Below are 16624 nucleotides of genomic sequence, written 5' to 3'. Positions count from 1 at the left end.
TGAGGGAGTGGGGGGGGAGGAGGAGGAGGAGGAGGGAGCGACTGTCAAACTCCTGTTACGCCCGTTGTTCCCGGCTCCTGCTCCTCCTCAGCTTATACATGTCGCGCTTGTGTAAATCACTGACGGAGAGAAAGAGGAGCCGTCAGTGCAGGGACATGCTGTGAATTCATTCCTGGCGTTCAGCCTCTGCTCTCCGTTACCTCTCTATATCAACATCATGGCATTATTTTGGGCTATATTTGTCTTTTTATGTATTCTTTACGAGCTTATCTCTGCTATGGCACAAGCAGGGGGGGGGGGGACATGGAGGAAAAGTGTAATCAAGTAAAAAACACTGTTAGTTTCCTCGAGTAGTAAAAGTAGAAAAAGTAAAATTGGGGAGAAAATCGGATTAAAAATCAAATCATTGCTTTTAATGACAGATTTTTAAACGGTGTTAACAAATGTTGGTTTAATAGTTTCTTTTATGCTCTTATTTTGCTGTATTCATGTGTATTTTGTAAAGTACTTTGTAGCCTTTACTAGAAAAGTGCTTTGGAAATAAAGTTGTAGAGTTAATATTATTATTATTTATTATTATTATTCGCTAAACTAATGTTTAATGCAATAGTCCTCTAGTAAATCCTCTTAAATTGTTTTAAAGTTGTTGATTCAACTGTATGATAATTGTGGAGGAGGCGAGCTGTATTGCATTATACAAAGCCATGATTCTGTTAATTTGCCGAGCTGTATTGATCGAATAAACAAATATAAACACCTGAATACCGCGGCAGGAGTCCACAGATAACATTAACCTGCAAATATCCAATAGCCTGCCACTTCTAATCAAATTAACAGCAGAATAAAGCAGCAGGAAATGCGGGGATGTGCAAACAGCATGGCGCCTGCAGCTGACAAACGCCGATAAAACACTGCGTCGCTTGGCAACGCGGAGGGGCCCCGACGCTCTCCTCTGTGCAGTTGGTACATCGTCTCTGCCCGTTCACCCTTCTGTGAGAAATATAATCCACTCAGCCTCTCTGGTCTCTCTGTGAATCCTCAGAGTTTCCAAACGCTGAACTGAATGGGCGCTGCAGTCGGACGTGATCACCGGGGATCAGCGGAGGGATGGTGCACGCCTCAGTGACAGAAGAAGTTGAAGTTTAATTGGTGCTGTTCCAGTATTATCAACCTCTCAAAGCGCTTTACACTAATTTACACTATATACTTTTTACGTCACACATCATTCACACACTGCTCAAACGACCATCAGGGGCAGTTTGGGGTTCAATGTCTGGAGGAGCTGGAGATCAAACCGCCGACCAAGTTTGTGGACATCCTGCTCAATGGCATTAGAGACGCATGGTCGCCAGCTGGTGGATTCATAGTAGATGGGACCTATTGCAAAATGAAACTATTCTAAAATAATCAAAATAAGGTATTTGACTCAAATCTCTGCAAGTGACAAATATCTTTTAGGATTATTTCAATACTGTGCTTCGATAACATGACAGATTCATCCTGCAAAATGGAAATTGTTCCAGGAAAAGTGATGGTTTCATATTTCGTCTATAGGGCAGAGTTCTATCCACACGAAGATATATTGTATTTGTGATTTTTGCCCCTATTGTTGTAGAAAGTTTAAAAGAGAGCAGACAACAGAGAGAGGGGGATGACGTGACAAAATCAAAAATGACCACATTCGATGTGGATGACTGAGCCGGCGGGTGGGGGGGGGGGGGGGACAAACTCTGACACGGTGGACATACATATGTTCTATAAACGGCCAAACTATCCCAAAGATATTGAGTAAGCATAAATGGCTGGCGAGGAAATATGGTTGCCATGGGAACAGCAGCCAGAAGTCTGCTCTGATGTGGGGATTATCAATCACATTGATCAGGTTTAGCCGAAAGAGTGAACAAGACTAATTACGGAAAGCCTCCGTCAAGTGTCCTCAGATCAAACCCACAGCTACATGTTGAGCTCTGTGGAACAAATGAGACGTCGATCCATGATAATACACTGATTTCTGTGGGTTTTTTTAAATCTTCGTATGGATTTACTAACATCAAGAACATATCATCATCTTCATTTGTCCAATTCTCATTTCTCTCATGTGCACTTGAGGTATGAAATAATATCCAAGCAGATGTACCTCCTAAAATGCAGTGTTTTTTTAAATGGTCTAGACTCTCTTAAAAAACTAGTTTCCCGAGATTGCGTTATCAAATTACAAAAAAAAATGAAACAATAACTTTTATTGTAAATACCCAGAAAGCAAATACAACCAAATATCTAGAACTTGATTTAAGAAAATACGTTTATTCTGTAGAATTAAAGTTTTCATAATGGTGCATATTGACATGCAGTTAATGTAACCTAAGCCCACAAACCTCTGCGGTGTGAGCTCCTCCTTGGCCTTACAAGAAAGAAAGCTCCACTATACAAGTGCCGCCAGTGTCGGGGGCCGATAAACACACTGTTAATTCCACTCCTTACACTTCAGATGGTGTTTGTGGTTCTGTAAAAGCTCGACAGACTTGCTGTGCCAGTTGCTAAGCTGTGATTAGGACGATTTGCTGTTAGGAGGACTGCCGCGGCCCCGTCTTCACAAAGTACAAAAGGCACAGGAGAGGAGGGGTTTTTCCCCCCCACCTCAGTCCAACCATTTCACCTTCTCTCCTCTCCTCACTTTACCGACTCCGGCAGCACGAGAGACAGATTTCCCCTCAGACGCAGGTGAAGAGGGGGGTGATGTTAAAAGTGGAGGCATGCCAGCTGCTGCGTAATCACTGTTTTAACCTCCCTCTCGGTCATTAATCATAGTCAACAGACTCAGACAGGGGATGTCCTCCAGCCTCATCCACCCCGCGCCGCCGCCGCCGCCTCGCCCGCGCACGCACGCTGTCGACCGGGAGGCCCGAGACAGGCAGCTAATCAGGCAGCCTGCGGTGCAACAGCTGCGGATAAAGAGTAGTTATATAAATAAGTAGTGATTCTGAAATTCCTCGAGAGTCGATTTGAATGCGTTTGAAGTGCCGAGCCCTGCCAGAGGTTGCTCATTCACCTGTCGTTTAAAACCAGCACGGAATACAGTCCAGGACCAGCACACGTCACACAGACCTGGGTTTTTCTTTTGCAGTTATTCTTCTTGTTCGTGTTAAAGGGATAGTTCACAGAAAAGTGAAAAATTCACTCTTTATCTACTCACCACTGGGCAGATGGAGGGGTGGGTGAAGTGTTTGAGTCCACAAAACACTTTTGGAGTTTCAGGGGTGAGCGTAAGTGTCCGTAAGCCCCGATGTTCAAATTGGACTCGAAACGGCTTCATTTACACTTTGTATTTAGCTTAAATGTCCTCTGGTATCCTCCTCTGGAGCCGCATTCATTTTTCGGTGAACTATCCCTTTAAATCCATGAAATAGGAAGAAACCAGTTCCTGAAATACTTTCTTGCCTTAGTTCCATTAACCTGCTTCAGTTTTAGGTTCCTGGTGTTGTGCATGTGTGCTCAATGTCACAATGTTAAATTAAGATGTGGCAGCCATTTTCAAAAATAATATATTATTCTACAGTTTATGATCATTCACTTGATGGTAGGATATTGTAGAATTAGTCCAAGTGCTTTTACATTTAGGAAATATTCAGTATTAAAATCGAAAAAAATTAAATCAGTCTTGCTAATTTTGTTAAAAATAATGATGTTATTTCAAAAAGGAAACGGTAAAAAGAAAGCCCAATGCAATCATAAGTCAAAAACAATATGATCACACAGTGCAGGAGTTTAGTTTATAATCTGAACAATATTTGGTGCAATGCATGACTGTTGTTTCGGGAATTATGTATATGAAGGATTTGCGGCTGTGGATTATCAGATGGCATTCGGAGGCTCACAAAAGGCAGGATTTGTCGTCTTAAGGAGTTTGTTCTTGTTTGCGGCTGCGAGCATTGTAAAGATCCGTGGAGAGAAGAGAGAGACACCAAATTCTGTGAATCAATTTTCTCCAGATGAGGATTTACATAATGCCCTCCACAGTATTCCACACCGCGTTCGTAACAACTTCCCGTCGTTGCTCCGCTACCCCACGAGCTCCGTCTCCCCCTCAGTCATTTCTGATTTACGTCATCTTCCAGCTGCAGCGTTGAAACCAGAAGCGTATTAGCTACGTGAGATCTGGGTGAGGATCTGGGTTCGAGACCCCGTGACCCCCCCCCCCCCCCCCCCCCCCCCCCCCCCCAAACAAAGGGGTCTGATGCTGCTCCGTCTAATTCAGTTTGGCTCCCGGAGTCATCATTCATGATTTATGTTCATTAGGCACGGCGCTGATGTTGTGCAATTCATTTCTCCTCGGTAAACAGCGACTGGCGAGACGAGCCGCGGCTTCGCAAAAGTACCACAGGCGTCGTCTTGAGGAGCGGCTGTGAAGAATGCACCGAGCCGGCGTCAGCTGTTGTCCCCGGAAAAACCTCCCCCCGCTCCCCTCCCCCCCGACGGTTGTGAAGTGTGAAGTGCATTAGCGCGATAACACTTCTATTACTTTTAACAATATTGCTGTTCCTCTGCCGCAATCCACTGTTGGTACTTAGTAACACTTATCAACTCGAGGGGGGGGGGGGGCGCGACTTCAAAAGGCGCTGGGATCTGAGCCGAGCAGGCAGCCATTAGAGGAGAAACAACATACAGTATTAGGCGCGCTGTGTTTGACGGCTCCTTCCGCTGACTTAGAATGACAGTGTGAAATTAGTCTGAACTGATCTGGAGCAGACCTTCAAAGTTCAGCGTCAGGACAGAGGCGCAGGTTTTTAGAAAGTGTTTGTTCCCAGTGCAGCGTTGCTTTTTGTGCGACTCCAGCTCCGACGACAACAACCACGGTCTTGAGTGTAGCTAAAAGCGATGGCATATAGATGAGCACTTTTATATTTTTGAATAGATTTCTACATTTAACGTAGCTGCTCAGTTAGTGTTCAAATCAAACCACCACCACACTACCTGCACACAAGAAACTACACATACTTAAGCAACAACTCATTAAAATATATAAACATCAAATAAGAACACAACATCTTAGTTTTTCATGCAAAGAATTTACATAAATTTCCTAAAAAATAATGATTATGCTTCTTCACTGATGTTACATTTTACACATGTGTCTGTATCATGTTAAATGTAGATTCTCACTGACAATCAGTAATCCTCACATCTTGTTATTAATCTATAAAGCTTTAGGTTTAACTATTTAAAACAACCTCACCTCTGTGCTCTCATTTAAAGTGTTAAAGTTTATGCAATGTTCACTAGTCCTTCCATGTACTACGGTGACTATAAAAAACAATGTTCCGAGTTTTATTGCTTTACAACATTAAATCTAAACAGATTTAGTGTGATCGTTGTATCTACTCTCACAGACAAATGTCAAAAAGAAAGCAGATCTATACAAATTGAATTATTTTAAATGCAACCAGGCCAACAGACCCAACAGTAGTTTTAACTTTTACGATTTGTACATTTGTACTTGTGTGTATGTTTACTTGATGAGTTACTGTGCAGTACTTCCAAGTAAACGTCCACAGTTTGGTTCCTTATCAGGGACCTTTGCAGCAAAAATGCCCCAAATACATCTGTTAGTTGTTTAGATTTATGTGTTGTGCAGTGTTATAGTCGATCATAAATGAAAACAGTCAGTGTGGGAGTGTGTACTTGTATCTGTGTGTTTTTTAACAGTGGGGGGGGGGCACACTTTGGTTTCTGTTTGGGGCACGGGGCACGGGCTGTACATTTAATATCTACACTGTGACTTGTCTTCTTTCCACTCTGCACTGTGCACTTCAAATACGTATAAAGTGCTGTATGCATTTGTAAGGCTCACCACAAAACGGCAAGGTAAAGTACATGGGGGCATGACGGGTGCATTAAAACAAGGCTACAGACCTTTAAGAGAAAGTGCACGATTTATACTTTTGCTTTCTATATCATCAGCATTTGCAGACTGAAGTGGTATCATCCATACGAATACACTTTAATTTTATAATGGCCTTTTAAAACTAAAACTATATCCGCCCACAAGAGTCTTTTAGTCTCTGTATTAATAATAATCCCCATCCAGACTAAGTATCCTGGATATGAACACCGCCATCTTGCTCATTTAGAGCCAGAATCTGTGGTAGCAGTGCTTAGCAGTAACGTGAAACTACCTCAACTGACGCGTTGACCTTTTGGTTTGGTGCATGTCCCAGCCATTAACACGGCGGTGAGATTTATGACCGATACTGCAGCCAGCCACTAGATGGCGATCGAGATGCTTCGGCTTCACTTTTAAAGAGCTTGTTGTCAATCTTTATAAACAGTCTATATCCAAACACACATCACGTCGCTATTCACATACACTGGGCGAGTGCATGCAGATGTAAACAGGAAGTAGATTTTCTACTCTGCAGACGGTTACTTAGTTACAGAAAATACTACAAAAGAGAAATATGATGACAAGGTGGAACTGTTCCTGACAATAGTGTTTACAAGTCGTGAGTGATAAGAACCAATCAGGAAGCAAATCTTGTGACTGCATCACGATCGTCCAGAATATAACGCATTTCCGAAGAACTAAAGCTGGTCTCATGGCGTTTTCAATCTTCTGTTTACAGTGCTTGAAAACTACAGAGTCGTGTGGATGGCAGACATAAACATAGAAACAGTGATAGCAGAGCGGATGTAGCCTCGCTGATGTATGTTGCGTATATAACCTCAAAGTCTGACTTTCCTTTTCTGGTTGAGTGATGACAAAAAGAAATCTCCTGCATCTATAACCGCATCTACATCTTCTGCTGCTGAGGAACGTTCTTGACTGATTCTGGCATCTTGAGTCATTACAGACCTCGGGGAACTAAAGAGAGGAGGCCCAGCAAACAGCGCTGCATTCAGAGTCGCTCAACAACACAGTCACACCGAAGTGACAAAATAAAACAAAATAGAGCTGTAATGCATGCGAGTCATTATGTCACTCAGTTGCAAGCCTTTCTCTTGGAGCCTTGACAACATGCTTGCACTGGGTAATAGCCCCCCTGCTATACTACTTCAATTTTCAACCTTGGTGACAATTTTGTATTCATAACGGAAACAGCACTCTGTGTGTTTTCAACATCCCCGATCCTTTCCTGTTCTCTCTGTCTCACTTGTTTACTTCCACCGTCCACAAAACATCAAAATGCCGTGCGGCGGTGGAGGGCGAGTTTTTCCCGGCCCCTGGGGAGCCCAGGAGGAGCCCGCTACAGTCCAGGCTGCTGTCAGAGCAGCCAAGGGCACTTTGTACACCGAGACAGCTCATTTGTGTGTGTGTGTGTCATTTGAGCGTCAGCGCGTCCTTGTTTGGACGAGGTTAACGGAGCGATTGACGATAGCCAAGGGTTCGAATTTAATCCTGTGCTTTTTTAATCAGCATGAGAAACGCCATGCAGGAAAGATAAAGTGTTTGGATAAGTGGGCCTTAGATCCTCATGCAGCATCAGTGGTGGGGGCGGCACAGTGGGGGTGTGGTCTTTCTATGTGGAGTTTGAATGGTTTGATTCTGTATGCCGGCCCTGCGATACGCTGGCGACCTATTGGCTGCTCGGATCGGCGCCAGCTTCCCCGCAACCCTTTAAAAAGAATAAGCGCTACAGATAATGGAAGAACACAACCCATAATCTATTACTGTTCATGTACTGACAAGTGTTTTTGTCCTCTAAGAAGCCGTAGCCTAATATAGATTTTGCCTTCATGCTGCTCATTGTCATCTAAATATTATTCAAAAACCCATCTGAGAAGTACCTTCGCCAAGCTGCACACACTCATTAATATAAGTTCCATAATATGTCAGATTTTTTCCATCAAGATCCTCTTGGTGAAAATGTCAAAAAACCACAAACACCTTATTTTACAATGGTTAAGAAAGCGAAACACTTTGAAACGGGTTCCTCCCAGAATCCTCACATCCTTTCACCAAGTTTCCTGGAAATCCATTGAATAGTTTTTGCATAATCCTGCTGAATAACAAACCAACCAATCAACAAACGGACAGGGGTGGGAAATAGTACTGCACACAGAACACACAATGTACATTTTCAGGAATAACTTTGTCTTTAACACTGAAATTCTAGTTTCACCTGTCGAGTATTTTTTTAATTAATTTATCAATAAATAGATTAAACAGTTTGTCACTCGACAGGTAAAGAGTGGTTTAACAAGTATTAAAAGTCGTCACCGGTTGCAGCCAATGCATTTTCAGTGGGGTTGATTTTGCCGTTAAATCATTTTACCGCCTTTGTGTGCACCAATGGGAATACCTCAAGGGCTTTTAACTCAGTCCACCGCGGTTGCAGCCAAAATGTGAAAACTGTACATTAAATCTTCAGCTATAAAAAGCCACTCTTAAGAATTTGTATGACTGTGGCGGACGGCGAAGCTTCTGCAGAAATTGGCTCTTTTGCGCCTGAACCCTCTGAATCGGTTGCCAGAGGGGGGGCTTTTGTGAATTGACAGTGGAGCGGATGGCCCGGGTCATGTGCCATTATTGTATTTTTTGTGTGAAATTGCTACATCAATGAGGCCAGGTAGGTTTGGGAGTGTCGAGGCTTCACTAAACGTGTTCCAGCAATTTCTGATATTCGAAGATTCTTTCCTTTCTTCCTTGCCTTGAGTATGCTGATGAAAAACAGATGGTGCGAGTTTGATTATGCAGCAGGAGAGTTGCAGGATGGGAATGTTAAACAGTCTGCAAGTGGCTCAGTGTGCATTTGAAAGATGCATTGATTTCTTCGACAAAAATATATTTAATGTGTATGCACAGGTTAATAGCTGCACTGTGCAGTCCTCTCTACGCTGACTTCATTTCATTTCATGATGAGTTCAGGACGGAAACGCCCAAAGTTAATGTTACTATTTCATAAACAACTTTCCATCAATATATTGAAAAGAAACCAAGAATTAATCCATCCTGCAAACAACTGTTTCCTCCGTATTCAAAGTCTGATAAATCTCATTCCTTTCTCCCATCGTGCTCCATTGTTGTCCATTAAAAACACATCAATGCGCCACTATCCTGCTGCTGTAAATACTCACTAGCACTCCAAATGCGTATTCATTCACAGCTTAAAATAGTCTCAACTTTATTTTGAGGACAATATTTGAAAAATTACAGTACTCAGCCGTTTGGGGTTTTATTCTGAATAATATTATTCTGATTATGATGTTTAGGTGAACGTGGTACAGAGCATAGTCTGATTACGACTCTTGTCAACCTTTACATCCTAGGACATATTTGAACTTGAATGCAGGACAAGTGTCTTCAAACAGTTTGTAATGTCATCAAATGCTATGAAAAATCCAACAGGACAATATGAGAACATGACTTCATAATGCAACAAAGGTGGGAACACTCCACATGTCTTAATTCAATTATTGCTTACTCCGAGTATGAACTGCTTCAGGTCAACGTAATCAGAAAACGCTGTTTACATTGCAGGTTGCCTTAATCTGGTCTCCATGTAAATGTGTCTATTTGATTTTGGCATTGCGAAATGTTAAAGACACCAGCCTTAAACTTCAGGGACAAAACCACTTGAACACAACAAATATATTGATTCTAGTCACACAAATCCAGAATATAAGAGAAACACGCAACAGATGTGTCGTCTGCAGAACGCAAAACGCTGTGAGGAGTGTGTGACGGGTGACTACCTCAAATAATCGTTTAATCAATCACCGAAAATAGAGACTTCAATTGTGAGGAGGAATGTGACCAATGCTAGTGGCTCTGTGGGGCTGAACTAAAGCACAGTGGTACACAGTGACAATGTGAACATGCGGATGTTTAGCAAGTATAATGTTTACTGTGCTAATCCTATGATTTCAAGGAGTATTAATAGTAGTATTTGGTCAAAAGATACACAGAAAAAAGTCAGATATGAAATTTCATGGTAATCCATCCAAACAGGAGTCAAGGGATTTATCTTCAAATTACAAGAGTTGACCTCATGGTGGCGCTACAGGGAAAGTCAAAGTTTATCCGTCTTATTAACCTGTTGAATCCAATGTCACGCCATCATAAACTGACCCAGACAGGTTTAAAATACACGTCAGCTCAGGATCACCACCACCACCATAAATGAAACTGAGGCTTTTTCCTTTCAGATTCATCTACTTCTGAAGCTATAAAAACCTCCTTGATACAGATCTATGCCCACTCACTGGGTGGATCATGAAGAAAGCGGCATCCATTGTTCCTTAACAGCATTTACAGTTCTTAAGACCTCACGGTGCTTTTGAAATCCTCTTGCGGACGCCCTTATACCCCCAGACTGATTACTCCCATTTTCCTATTTCACAACCATTCAAGGACTCAGACTCACACTCACTCACACACACACACACACACACACACACACACACACTAGATGACTTCATCGTGCACACGTCTATGGGCAATGCTCTGAATGACACTGGGGCAGATGTGTGGAATTGTTGTTTTGCCAACAGGTCTCACAGGTAAAGAACGTCAGAGCGCTGCAGATCAACGCGGCTCTCGGTCTGTCCAGGTCCTTTGGCAACGTCTATTATCATCAGGTCAAAATCCTGATGTCGGGATCAAAGCCATCTTTGAAGTTTGAGAAGGTTTTTTGATGTTAGTTAAGCATGTTACCAAGAAGGTTAACCACTCAGGTCTTTACACAAGTGAGTATGAAAAATAGACTAATGTAAAAATGAGTTCTTTGCAATAGTCTGCGGGCAAAGTGCTTTTCGTCTCGTTTCATGGAAACATGTCAAGAAGCCGTTATTTAAATAAATAAAACTAAGATGAATAGAAAGTACAGCTGAAGGTGAAAGGCGTGCTTAAGAATTTTTTTAAAAGAATGAATTTCTTTTCATAAGGAAATCCAAACAACCTTGGGGTCACGCAAATTGAAAATTGTAGCCGTTCCATTCAAATAGAACAAATAGAATTCTTGTAACTGTAGAACCGTACACTTGAGAAAAATGTAATGTGCAGTTACTTCTACGGCTTTGTTTTCACAAGAAAGGAAAAAACATGACTGCTCCACAGGAGATAGGCATCGATTGAAATCTCGGCCAGAAGCAGAAGGAAAACTTTCACAATTATTTACAAAAGAGTTAAAAATAGTAGTGCATATTTTAATTGCACATTTATTCATTCCATCCTTATGTATGTTTAATATTCACAGATAGATACAAAAGTAATAGTTCATGGTAGAATGTGGTTACCTTCACGTTTTTTTGGAAGATCTGGCATGATAGGAAAATTGGCTTGGAAATGTATGATTGCAATTAGAATATGAAGAAATTTGAAAGTAACGAAAAAAGTGTTGATTAAATCATAAATAAATACATTAGGGCAAATTCTTTAATTCAACTTTTACACAAAACCATCCATAAGCTTCATTTCCCTCCTTGCAATCCCTTTTCTCGAGGCAGTATTTGTATTTTAAGACGTTGCGTTTGCTTTAAACAATTACTCAATAAGACTTTGTGGTCAGTCCAGGTAGGAAACACACTTAGTAGTTTAGTTTCACAAGAAAACTTCAAATATACATGCGAGTAATGAAAGACTGTCCTCAGCCCCACTCAGCCTGGCACCGCATTTACATAGTGCAACCTCATATGACCTTTCCGAATAAATCCGCAATCTCAAACTGGCTGTAAATCAAGGATTTTACTGAAAAGACTGCCACATCTTTTTATTACATTTCCCCCAATTACGGCGCAGGGTGAGGGCACGCAAAGAAGACAAGACAGTAATGATCAAACACTCAACTTCCTGTGCCCTTTCAGCTCCACTGTCTAATGCAACATGGCTCAAAGCCGCAAAAGCTCAAAGTCTAGACTCAAAAGCAAAAGGTCATTTTCCTGGTCAAGGAGATCGGGCAAAAGAAAAAAATGAAATCTTACATAAAAAGTCTGGTTTCAGGAACTTTCGTGGCTTTCCAGCTGAATGTCTCATTTAAACAGAAAGAGACGGAAAGAGAAGAGAATCAGTCGTTCATCTACTTCATGTCTCTAGTGCAACATCATGGTTAAAGACGGAAGCTGAAGCTACACAGTTGTTGAACCATTTACAAAAACATACATTAGTAAACTGAAAAATAAGGGAATCCTAGTTGTGGTCTTTTAACTATGACAAAAAGGAATATTACAAGTTGTAATTGCTGCACTGTGTTTTTTTTGTCTCCATAGAACAGTGGAGTTTAAGTTAAGTTTTTTTTCATCAGCATCCCCTAAAGGCAGACTTGAGATATGATGTTGAAAAGGCCCAAAACATGATTTGTGAGGTCACAACCTGAAAACATAATGCCAAGTGTTTCACTTTTACCGCTTTACGGTTGCAAATATTCTTAAATACTCATGCATGTCGGAATTTTAGGCCATAAGCTATTCTTTCTTGTTTTTTGGGGGAGATTTTGAATGGTTACAGATTTAGAGATTCGCTTTATCCCATCACCGAGCAAAAGAAGAAAGAAAAGAAAAAGCACAGCGACCGTGTGAATAGAAGACGCAGCGGTTGGCGAGGGGGTAGAAAAAGAAAATTCATGTAGCTCCTCCAGCCATGATTTCAGGGTGGTAATTTTCCTTAAGAGCACACAATTAATACACTCAGCAGCTTGACATTCACAAAGGCTGCTAAACAACATGTGTTTCTGAATAGAACATGCATGGTAAAATCAGATAAAATGGACTTTTCTAAACCTCTTGTGCCTTTATAAAAGTTACACATCACGGGTAATTTAAATGAATCACCCTCTCTTTCCTGTAGATAATTGCCTTTGGGTGTTTCACTCTACAGCATTTGTTTTTAAATTATTTATTCATATAGCAAATTATTATTCTTCACGCTCCCCCCTCAAGCACTCTTGATTTTCTTCTGGCCGGCCAAATCCGGATGTCCAAGGTGAGCAGCGGTGGAAATTTTCTGTTATGAATAAACCATTCCATGCCCCCTCTCAACACCACCATTAAGCAATTTACTGTTTGACTCAGTGCGGCTAATATGTTCTCGCATACCGCCACGGGAAATGTGCCGCATTGCCACGAGAAACGGGTCTTAAAGAGTCGTCCCGTGGTCAAATGAATACACGTGCTCGCTCCTCTGGGTTAGAAATCATTACACAAACGAATTATGTTCATAATCTGGAACTTTGCGAGGAAATAGCACATTTTGAAAAAGTCACGGAGCCATTTTTCATCTTCCTCTTACAGTTGGAGGACGGACAAGCTTTGTTTTAATGATGTCATGTGACTCTGTGTCAGCAACATATACAGAAGTCACAATAAAACCCGACACAAGTCACATCATGACATGGACGTATACTGGAGGCTGAGCGCAGCCATGTTGGAGTTTTCCCCCGGTCGCCACCTTGCACTACGAAGCAAGTTCAACATACTTTATTAAAGAATCTTTATTAAATTAAAATGAAGCCTTCGTAGTTTTGATGTGTTTATGTAATGTGAAGAAATCTTTGAGTGGACACATAAAAAGTCAGAAACAGTAAAAAAAAACAATTCCACTCATCTATAAAGAAATCTTCTGACATTATTTCTCACTTTACTGAAGCCTAAACTCTTTTGGCCTCTTAGGGATCCTGTAGATCAATGACCCTGGTTTTCCAGTGATCCGATTGGTCAGTAGGTCACTGACAGGTTTCCATCCCTTACTTTACCCTTACTAGTGGTTCAGCATTAGTTACCATGGTGATTTACCCCTGCTGGAGTTAAACTACCTGAGCCCGGATAAGCGGAAGTAAATATTAAAATTACTGCAGCAATCAAAAACTACCTACTGTTGAACTGTGCTGCAAACGGAGCTTAAAGTGAATCATCTTTTCAAGGCAACGGCTTCGTTTTAGAATTCAACTCTGTGACAGGCACATTTCTTTGGGCCATTCTTCGCTTTCAAATGCTACAAAACGGCACAGAATGGCACAAAACAACCAAAGTAGAAGTAAGAAAAACAGCAATAACAGCAGCCAAACACTGCTATCCATCTCCATTTACTGCTCAGGCTCCTCTCTCTCGGAGACAGAGTACCCTGCCTCGCTTTTCAGCAAAGCTCAGCTTACACTATTTTTTTCTTTTTTCTCCTTCAACTTTTCCTATTGGCTGCGAGAGATTTGATTTTTATGCTTGGAGAGAGAGGGGGGTTGCCACAGAGGAACACACTGCACATCTGGGCAGATCATGAAAATGAGGACATTTCCACCGTGACATGAGAGGGGGATGAAGAAACTGCTCATGAACAAAAAGCCTGCAGAAGCACCGAAGAAACATACACGTGAGACACACGTGTGTAATTAAATAAATTAACCATTAGTGACAGGACGGTCTTCCATATCCGACGGATCTTCCCATCAAGGCCTTTCCACTCACATTTGCTGCTTCGTCTGCAGATGCAGGTGGAGAAGGATTGTGTTTGACGGCACCCTGGACGGCACGTTAAATCCCACTGGTGGATTATTATAGGCCTCCCGACTGTTAGTTAACACGTTGCTGTGGATTTCATGCCGTTACGGTGAATTCCCACAGCGGGTGGCCTCCGAGAGCTGAATAACACAGGCGGACCAAACTGTAACTGCGTTGGATTGAACGTTTCTGACGGAGCTGAGGCCGAATGTGCGTCGGCTGCTGTTACGGCCTCGTTGCTTACAAGTGGACGGGTTCACGCACCGGCAACAAATATCTCAGATCCCTAAAACTACATTCACATCCGGGAGGCAGTGTGAACACTATCCTCTGACGGCCTCTGACCCAATACAGCTTCATAATTAACTGAAAGTATCTCTACTCTTCTCAGTGTTTCCCAACTTCAGGGAAGTTACAAGTTTGAAATGCAGTTAAATACAAACAACTCAACCTGGAATAAAAGCATTTTCAAAATTTAAGTGACATTCAGCCCTGCTTTAATACCTCATCAGGCACTAATTACATGCAACATCGCCCCCTGCAGGAATTTGACACGAACATCACCGGAGACGCTTTCCCACCTATATTCTGAATAAAAGACTAAATTTACTCATCATAGACGAAACATATCAACTCAAGCTGAGAGGTCAGATGTTTTTCTGACTTAATCTTTGCATCCAGCCGCTCACCCAGCAGTGATTACAGTTTGATACGAGGCATTCGCCGGCTCTCACACCGAGAACCTTCAGGCTCTTCGTGAGTGCGCACATGAAGTGAGATTTAGATTTAAAGGTGAAACAAGGTCGACTGAAGAGAGAAAATGTCCAATGATCACGTGCGACATTTGCATCGTGTGTTTACATCACTACCTCTCCGCGCCCTCCCCTCCCGGCGTGTCCGTGTCCCGGAGTGATTAACGGTTGCTCATTGTGCCACACACTCACCTGCATTCAGCTGTTTGATTGATGGCTCCGTGCGGCCGACAGATGGACGGATGTGTCATGGCAGAGCGGCCTGGCAGGGAGGCGACACCTCGGCCCTGTCGCTTTCTGGAGGAAGCTGCGAGCGAGAAAAAGAGAAGGCAGGAGAATCAGAGTCGTTTTCAAAGTGCAAATGGCTCAGTTGTTGTTTTCTGTTGTTCGCTGGTCAGAGAAAGCAACTGGTTGACATTTGTTGGGGGTGGAACATCAGGAAGAAAACATGAAATGAAAGTGACAGGTGACCAAGTTAATGTGCCCCCCTGAGGGAATGTTTTCCCCAGGAAGCTCTTTGATGGGAAAAACACTGCCTCGCGGAGTCAGTGGGACACAGTGCAAGGCTGCACGAGCTTTGTTACTTTGCTTTACTGGGTTTGGACCAACACAGTCGGGAAGATGACACATGATGAAACGGCCCAATAAACATTCCATGTGTAACAGGGGGGCTGAGAAACAACACAGAGAAATCTGAAAAGAGGCGGTAAAGTTAGTTCTGTGCATCAGCTCGGCAGGTTTTCAGGATGTTGTGTGCAGATGGGGTCATCAGTTATATAGTTTGCTAAGTGGAAATAAACTACTAAACAATTAGCATGCAGCACACACTGGTTAAAAGTCATATGTAGCTAAATTTGGACACAGATTAAAATGTCTATATATTTCAGTACTGGTAATAGTGGGGGGGAAAAGCATGCAACCATAGACTGTAATTTAAAGATAGACGGCACAACCCCCAAAAGTGAAGCCAAATCATCTTGATCGCCCCCTGGCGGCTGGCTGCAGTACACATCATAAACCCTGCCTCCTCCATGTTGGTAGATTAGGTAGTTCTTATCACACTGGTGTTTGTTGAAGTGCTAATCTTCCCAGTAAGTTTGGTTTTAATTAGTTATTTGATGCTATAAAAATGGGGGTGAAACGTCATGACTGACAGCTGAGACCGACTCGTGATTGGTCGAGTGTATCAGAGGGACCTCGATACTGCGATCACGACTGTGCAGACTCTGCCTTTAAATTATGTCAATTACATACAGTCTAGGGTAAAAATACACAAACGGTTATATCATTATCCTTTATCTGATTCCTGTCCATGTTCGACATCATTATATTTATTCTTTTTATAATTTTCATGCAAACAGTAAAAGAAAAACAGGTAAGCGTGATAAGAGCATGCCAGCGTCTCGAGGACTTAATAGATCTGCTGAGATTGTGAGAATGTCTTAAAGCAA

General features: G+C 42.1%; 1 long non-coding RNA gene across 1 annotated transcript in view; it reads right to left on the bottom strand.

The window, feature by feature from the left end:
* LOC117778519 overlaps positions 1 to 16624 on the bottom strand; it is an 83478-nt gene that overhangs the window by 55232 nt on the left and 11622 nt on the right. Inside the window, exon 2 of the long non-coding RNA XR_004616801.1 lies at positions 15366 to 15470. This is a non-coding gene — a long non-coding RNA (uncharacterized LOC117778519). The remainder of the gene's footprint in view (positions 1 to 15365; positions 15471 to 16624) is intronic.

This window comes from Hippoglossus hippoglossus, chromosome 2 (genome assembly GCF_009819705.1).
Source record: "Hippoglossus hippoglossus isolate fHipHip1 chromosome 2, fHipHip1.pri, whole genome shotgun sequence".
In the NCBI taxonomy this organism is placed as follows: Eukaryota; Metazoa; Chordata; class Actinopteri; order Pleuronectiformes; family Pleuronectidae; genus Hippoglossus; species Hippoglossus hippoglossus.
This window is presented reverse-complemented; position numbering and strand designations above follow the sequence as displayed.